We start from the raw sequence: 8468 nt of genomic DNA on the forward strand, positions 1-8468 counted from the left end.
TAATAAAACAACAAAAAAAGCTTTAAATTGCAGCTTGAATATGAATGTAGTCATTTCTCAACTGATTATTCAGAAACTGTTGTTTCACAATTTTTCCACAGGAAAAGAAAATTTGTTACTTACGGTACAGTCAAAAGGGTCCTGCTGTATTCATCAGATCTGCACAGGTCCTTGTTCGGTTGTTTATGCTGCTGAACACAAAGCAGGGTATCCTCTAGTAAAGGTTAAGATCATCTAAAGGCTGTGACTCATACATCGTAATTTTAGAGATTAGGTAGTGCAATGTTGAAACTAGTTTTACTGGACACCTAACTTTGCTGAATATATGTTTCACACGTGACTTTTTATTATTCATGACTGTGTGATCGTCCTGCTTAGATTGAAACTGATTTTCCTCAAACCGAACCCATTTTTTCTTAATATCAAATATTCAGACACATCTCATTTGTCCAAATCTACTATTTTATGAACAAGAGGTCATCAAAAGTAGTAACTACACAGGAATATCTTCAGAATCATTTCCAGTGACAATAGCCCTGCTGCCACTAAGGCAGGATGAGGTTTGAAGCACTGGGACAATCTGAACTTTTGTGACCTAGCCTGCTTGTCTGCTGCATATCCATGCCTGGGCTTGACTGTCTCCAGGTGAACCAGTGACAATTCTAATTGGTGCAGGGCTTAAAACACTGTTTTGCTACATTAGCAAATGCTGCTGTGAATGTGTCTGACTATCACACTCCCACACAGGGAATCCACTGGCAGCAAGAGCTGTGATAGTGACTCCTGGGCCACTTGCATGGCCCTGCGCCCAGGGAAGAAGGAATGCAGCTGGGAGGCCATCTCACATGGGTGATCCCAGTTACAAACATGGCCTGGGGACAGGGGGTGGAAGCCTAGGAACATGGGTGTTAGAGGAAGTCTTTATATCAGCTTACTATCTTGTGATCTGGGATGTGGGGAACAGGCCCCTCTGATTTGCCTGATCAGGTGGGTCAGATCAGACAGCCTGGTATCCTATGCTCAGCTCTACTCATCATAATAAAGTCCTGTGACTGCTGGTGCAAGCTGATGGGTGCAGAATAGCAGAATCGTTGAAGAAGGTAACTCTGGAGGCTGTGATGTATTTCAATCTCTTGCTCAAAGCTGTGTCAGCTACAGCAAGTCACTCAGAATAGTGTTCAAGCTGGGTTTTGACTTCCTCCAGTGAGGGAGATTCCACAGTCTCTCTGGGCAATGTTTCCATGTTTAATGATACTGACATTAACAAAGGTGTTCTCTACATTTAAATGGAATTTCTTGTAGTTTAGTTTGTGCTCATTGTTCCTTGTGCTTTTGGTGGATGCTACTGAGAAAGGACTACTCCCATCAAAAAATCAGGTACTTTTATGCATTGGCAAGATCCCCACAGGCCTTTTCTTCTCTAGGCTAAACAGTTCCAGCAGTCTCAGTCTATCCTCATATGTTAGATGCTGCAATACCTCAGTCACCTTTGGGGCACTTTAATGGAGTCGCTCCAGCATGTTCATGTCCTTCTTGCGTTGGGCAGCCCAGCACTGGATGCAACACCAGGGATGATCAGAGAGGAGGGATCACTTGCCTTGACCTGCTGGCAATCCTCTCCTTAATGCAGCTCAAGAAGATGTTAACTGCATTTCCTGCAAGAGCTTGCTGCTGGCTCATAGCCTCCATGCTTGGTCTCCACCAGGTGTGCCAGACCCCCATGCAGAACATCTCATGTCTCCCTTTTAAATGCGAGCATCTGGGGGGAGGGACTAACCTTTACTATACACAAAATAGATGGAGCTCATCTCAATGCTGTTTTTAGGTGCAATTAAAATACTAACTATAACAGTAACATAGCAACATTTTCTAAGAGGCAAAGATAGTGAAAGCTGATGATTACAACCTATCAAGCAACTCGATAGATTGAAAAAAACAACTCTTAAACAAGTTGCTTATGCACTAAAACTTGAGAAATAGGAGGCTTTGGGGCAGTATACTGGACTCACACATAATGTGTTCTCTATGCATGACACTCATCTGAAAAAGCACTTGATACTATTTTCACTGCTTCTTGTATAAATAAGCCCCAAGAATCTCACTCAGAGCTAACTTTTAATAATGGGCTGCAGTTTTCATGGTCTATAAAAACTGATTTCTGATGAAGAAAGGAAGGAAGCCCAATTAAATACAGACGCCATGCTAATGACAAGGTGACGGATGAATGACTAAGCTTGATTTGAACACACCTAGACCACACCTCAGGACACTCACAGGAGAAAGCCTGCTACTGAACATGGAAAAGCCTGCCCTGCAATTGGAAGGAAAGCAGAGGAAATCAATACAAGAACAGTTTTTATGAATAATGCAAATCTCTGGACACTAGTATTAAAGGAAGTCCAAACTGTCTTTCATAGAATCATAGATGGGTTGGAAGGGACCTCAAAAGGTCATCTAGTCCAACCCCCATACAGTGAGCAGGGGTATCCTCAACAAGATCAGGTCACCCACATCTCTGTTGAGCCTCACCTCGAATACCCTCAGAAATGGGGCCTCAGACCCCACTCTGGGCAACCTGTACGCTCATTGTAAAGAACTTATTGTAAAGAACTTTTTCTTAGCATCATATCTTTCCACTGTCAAGCCGTGAAAGGAAGGAAGGTAAGGAAAAAAGTAACAGTACCTGAGCCAGGTTCCTGATTTCTGTATATGATGAAAAATCTTCAACAACTATAAAAAGTCATTAATATCATAACTACAAGCAGAATACTGATTTACAAAGAATTCAGCCTCTCTGTTCAATTTTTGAAATTTGGATATTAAAAAGCAACATTGCGTGTGTGAAAAATATGATCTGGATAATGACAAGGAAATTTTCTCACCTACTCTGGGGACTTTTCTAAAAGTTCCCGTGGCTCTTAACACAGCTACTACCAAATTGTTTGTATGTGCTTAAGGCCCAGTTGATAAAATGTAGTGTTAATACATCTGCTTGGAGCAAAGAAGTTTGTTGAAAGAAGTTCGTTTATGCAAGGTTCCTCTCTTTGCAGTAACCACTGATGGCATAAGTAGGGAATTCTATTGAATAAACAAGGCTCCATAGTCTCTCCTTAGCCTGTACTAAACCACAGATACCAGGTGTGTATATACCTTCAAAGAGATAGAAGAATCTCTTAATTTGTTGTCCCATTGAAACTAAAGCACTTCCTTATAATCATAATTAAAAAGGGAGGCAACAGGGACTGGAAAACAACTCTGTATTAAGTTGTACTTTTCCGGAGCCGGCAGTACTTTCTCCTGAATAAATAATAGATGAGAGTGTACAGCCTATGTGACCTGTCTGACCCATCTGATTTAGGACACCTGTTTCCCACAATAACAAAAATGGGGCTTTTTATAAATGATTCAGACCTTGAAGAATTTTTCAGTGACTGCTAAGTCCCCTTTGATTCCACGGACACCGTTTGCCCTCACCTCCTGCATCTCCTCTAGCCTTAATGTTACATAAAGGAGAGGTGAGTACAAGATACAAGTAGCAGTTTGCCTCAAGAAAGTTGAAGAATCGTCCTGATGAAGAACTGGTGGTACAGGTTTACTCCTTCTCCTCAAAGCCAGGGAATTGTTTTCTCACAGGAAATCAGATCCCTACGTTCTCATCATGTCCTTCAGCTAAATATTACTTTCCTGCTATAGAAGAAAACTCCTTTTTTTTTTTCTCTTCCCAAGTGGTCTGTGAATCACTGTCCCACACTTTCAGATCTTTTGTGATTTTAAGGGTCTGTCCTTGCAAATTTTCTTTGATCAGCCTTTGGTGACATTTTACAACTTTCAAGGGTCTGTCTGCCAGGAAAATCTGCATAGTACTCTTTTCCTCTTATTTTCAACAGTCTTCTCCCAAAACAGTAATACTTTGACAGCAGAAACCAAGGTTAGTGGCTTTTCTACTGTCAGTGCTTTTCACATGCTCTTGACATTTTAAATAAACAAAGGAGGCAAAAGCACTACAGAGATGAAACACCCCCCTCCCCACCCCCCCATATTCAAAATTGAATTCACACCTGACCAGAAGAAAATTCTTTAAATTAAATTATAAACCATACACAGACAAATTTACTGAAAATATCTTAATTCCTTTTTCTTACTTCTTCTGTACAGGTTTGACTTCCCTTCTAAATGGCTTTCTGAAACCAAAAAAAATTAAAGATTTTTTTGCATGTAATCAGACTAGGAGTAATCTCAAACTACAGTATGCTTCCATGATGTGCATCTGAAAAATCTCAAGGCACTTTGTATAATCAAATAAACATCATCAAGTGTTTAGTGGGGGAGGAATTTGACTACCCTAAACTACAACATAATGCCTTCTCAAAATGCTTCTGCTAGACATGCAGTGAGACCTCAGAGATTATAAACTGAAAAGGGTAAGTAAGAAGCTCTGTCTTAGAAAGCAAGAAGTACTGTGCTCTATGTAGGAATGAAATACAGAAAGGAAACTTTTCACTGTGGGATCAAAGGAAAAATAAAACTAAGTAAAGAGGTGTGAGAAAGTAGAACTGAAAAGCAAACTTTTCCATTTCAGGAGCTAGCCCTAGAGACTGCTATGCTGTGTGCACTTGGTTGTCACAGACAACATTGCACCAGGAGATGAATTACTAATCAGAAAACAGAGAGGTCACCACTTATTGTAAATTGAATCATAGACTCATGTAATGATTAAAACTGCAACTGAGCAAAAACTTTGGGTATTAGAAATTACACAAGTTAAATTCAAAATTTACAGCAACAAGCTGCTGCACACTGAGGAAATGTGTGACTTAGAGGCACAGAGAGAAAAAAAAAAAAAAGAGGGTAAAAGTGTACTCCTTCCTGAAAGCTCTCTGGTCTCATGGCAATGAACTCACTGGAAGCAGAGATGAGACAAAGCAACTAAGAAAAAAATGGAACATATGTCCTGGAGCAAAGCACTCCCCAAAATGCAGATTAGATCTGACCTCTCCATGGGACATACTTTGGAGCATAATTCTTAACAGGGCACACTTTGTACTTCAGGAAGAAGCAACTTCCCTTCAGGGAGGCTGCAGATAAATATTTATTCACACTGGTTGGAATATTTATTTATTTATTTTTAATTATTATTTTCACTCCTGTGAAATAGCCCTAGGGTGAAATATTATATCTGCACATGTGGTTGTTCTGGTCCATTGCACCAACCCATTGTTCAGGATTCATGCTGTTTCCAGCTACACTATTGCAACTATTTGTGGTTGTATTCAAAATGCTAAGCTCGATTGCCACAACTCTGACAGGCTGAAAAGTTAAATTCTGATGTGGACTTTGCGCTGTTTAGCAACAAGCAAACAGATGAGCAAAATGGGATTTTATTTGATTTATCAGAAAGCAAACAATCTGAATGTCTTTGATGACTTTAAGCTACAGCCAAGGGAACTGTAGGCCTGAATAGCTCCAAAGAAGTGGGAGCTGGGATGCTGTGTGCATCATCACTTCATAATCAGGGTGAAAATTGCACGTATAGAATACATTAATGATTGTAATGAGCATGTATTCAGTGGTCTATGGAGACCATGATCATCCAAGGATAAACATGTATGCTGAAGATTAAACAACGCATAAGATTCGCTGTGCTTCCTGAAGTCTTCTGTTAGGCAATGTGGACAACAGCCCAAAGAAAATGAGCTCTAGTACAATAAAAACAAGAACCAATGGAAATTGCTTTGGAAGAGGGAGCTACCTGTGTTAGGGGCAAAGGACCTCAGAGATGTAGTGAACTTGGTCAGTCAGGGTAACTAGCAAACTGGTTCTGAGTAACTGGAACTGTTTGCAACATTATTGCATGGCTAGTATGTCTGAGATGGGGAGAAAAGGTCTAGTGATGAAAACTGTACCTAAAAAATGTGGAGTGTATCACTAAGTGTGAGTAACAACTGTGCAACTAAATGAAAAGAGAATTAGATTCATCATAATTGCAATGTTCCATGCACTAAATTAAACTATGGCAATCATGTATGCCCCAAATTATTCAGCTCATTTGTTCCACAAATGCTTTTTTTTTTTTTTGGCAGCGATCTGTGGAAATCTTCAAAATCTAAATATGCCTTTAAATCTATTTGGAAGCAGAGAGATTATAACCACATCCACAGAGAGCTGGTTGGCTTAGGATGTCCTGTAGAGTCATGACGGCAGATCACTGGCACTTCATAGCTTCCCACTTAACTGCTAGAAGGAGGATTCAGGCCTTAACAAGACTGAAACCTCCCACACCGTGTATTCCTTCTACCTCTTTAATCAGTGCACAAGCAATGAAGAATGTACACATTATAGATCTATGTATTTTTAAAGTTGCTTAATAATGGGCTGTGTTGCATGAAAGGAAGGGAAAAAGAAATGGTTGCTCAAGAGCTGTCAAGTGAAGAGACTTTCTGCAACAGCTACTAAAACAGGAGGAGCTTCAGCAACTTCAAGACAGAAAAAAACATAGAGGATCTCACGTTTTGGTGGTGTTGGCTGTTGCTTCTCAGACAGATCCTCACTTGAGCAAGCTAATGACAAGAGAAGCAGTCATCCCTGATTTAAGCAGGGTCTGCATCAGGTCCCCACTCAGCACTTGCTGCACTCCCCGACCATCTGCAGAGTGAACTGTGGACTCACAAACTGTTCAAACAGTGGCACAATAATGTTGAGGCTTTACGTTTTGTCTCAGCTGCTCACAGCCTGGTGCAATCTTGAGATATTATCTCTGAACTCCTTCAAGACTTTTGCAGCCTACATTTGTTGTGGTAGAATGAAAGATGGGGCCTCGTCAAAATCCAGCTGAAGTCCATGGAAAAAACACCAACTGTTGCTGCTTCTTCAAGGCTCTTCAAGAGAATCAAGTTTCAATCTCAAGGATTTCCTTCATATATGACAAGCTTTGTTTACAGTTTTGCCCATTTTAGTAGTTTCCTGAACTTAGGGGAGTTAGAACAGGTCAATGCAAGATAAGCAAGGATGGAGTTTGTAGGTGCCAGATACTCTCTGGTAAGATTCTGTGTGCATGCTCAAATATTGCAGTAAAAATGCACTAATCTACCTCTACTTCATTATGAATCCCATCATAGAATCATAGAATGCCACAGGTTGGAAGGGAATCAAATGTCATCTTGTCCACCCCTCCCCTCAGTGAGCAAGGACAACTTCAATTAGATCAGGTTGATCAGGGAAACATCAAGTTTGACAGTGAACATCTTCAGGGATGGGGCCTTCACTATGTCCCTATACTTGTTCCAGTATTTCACCGCCCTCATTTTAAAGAACTTCCTCCTAAAGTCCAACCTAAATCTGCCCTGCTCTATTTTAAAACCGTTGTCCTGTTTCCTATGGCTACATGGCCTTGTAAACCATCCCTCCTCAGCCTTCCTGTAGCTCCCCTTCAGATACTGAAATGCTGCTATAAGGTCTCCCTGAAGCCTTCTCTTCTCCAGGCTGAACTACCCCAATTCTTCCAGCCCATCTTCGTAGAAGAGGTGCTCCAACCCTCTAATCATCTTTGTGGCCATCCTCTGGACACGCTCCAGCAGGTCCATGTCCTTCCCGTGTTGAGGACTTCATAGATGGACACAGAACTCCAGGTGAGGTCTTACCAGAGCAGAATACTGTGGAAGAATCACCCCTCTCAATCTGCTGGCCATGCTTTGATGCAGCTCAGCATACAGTTTGCTTTCTGGGCTGCATGTGCATATTGTTGGTTTGTGGCCAGCTTTTTGTTCGCCAGTACCACCAAGTCCTTTTCTGTGGGGCTGCTCTTGATCTCATCGACCCCCAGTCTCTATTGATAAGGAGGCTTGCCCCAATCCAGAACCTTGCACTTTGCCTTATTGAACCTCATGAGGTCCACCTGAGCCTACTTCTCCAGCTTGTCTAGGTCCCTCTGGATGACATCCCATTCCTCAGTCATGTCAACCACACCAGAAGTAGGTTGTCTTTCATTTACTGCAGGGTAACAGTGGTCACTCAAGCAAATATATACAGGACTGTGCCCAGTGAGTCAGTTCTGAAACTCCAGTGTAAATCATACAACACAGATAAAAAGCAGACAGCAGCTCCTAGTTTTTTTATGAGGTCAGTCCCAGGATTACTGTCTTAATTTGTATTAGCTCCTTGAGAAAATGGGCTGTGCATTGCACATAAAAAGGTATGGCAGTGCTATTTTTCACACCAAATTGTGATTAATTTGTATTCCTGTTACACTCTGAGCATTAAAGGACACATTTTATTCCTCACTTCTGACAGTGCTAAGATACCTTTCAGATGTGTTTGGAAGCTTAATGGGATTATCTTCATAACTCTTCCAAAAAATACCATTCCAGTTTTCCCACTTTTCTAAAAGAATACCTGTGCTTGCCAAAGTACACACTGTCCAAATAGAGCAACCGTTGTCAGCAGTCTCTGCAGTTTGGCTCAACATGACAAAT

This window comes from Indicator indicator, chromosome 4 (genome assembly GCF_027791375.1).
Source record: "Indicator indicator isolate 239-I01 chromosome 4, UM_Iind_1.1, whole genome shotgun sequence".
Lineage (NCBI taxonomy): Eukaryota > Metazoa > Chordata > Aves > Piciformes > Indicatoridae > Indicator > Indicator indicator.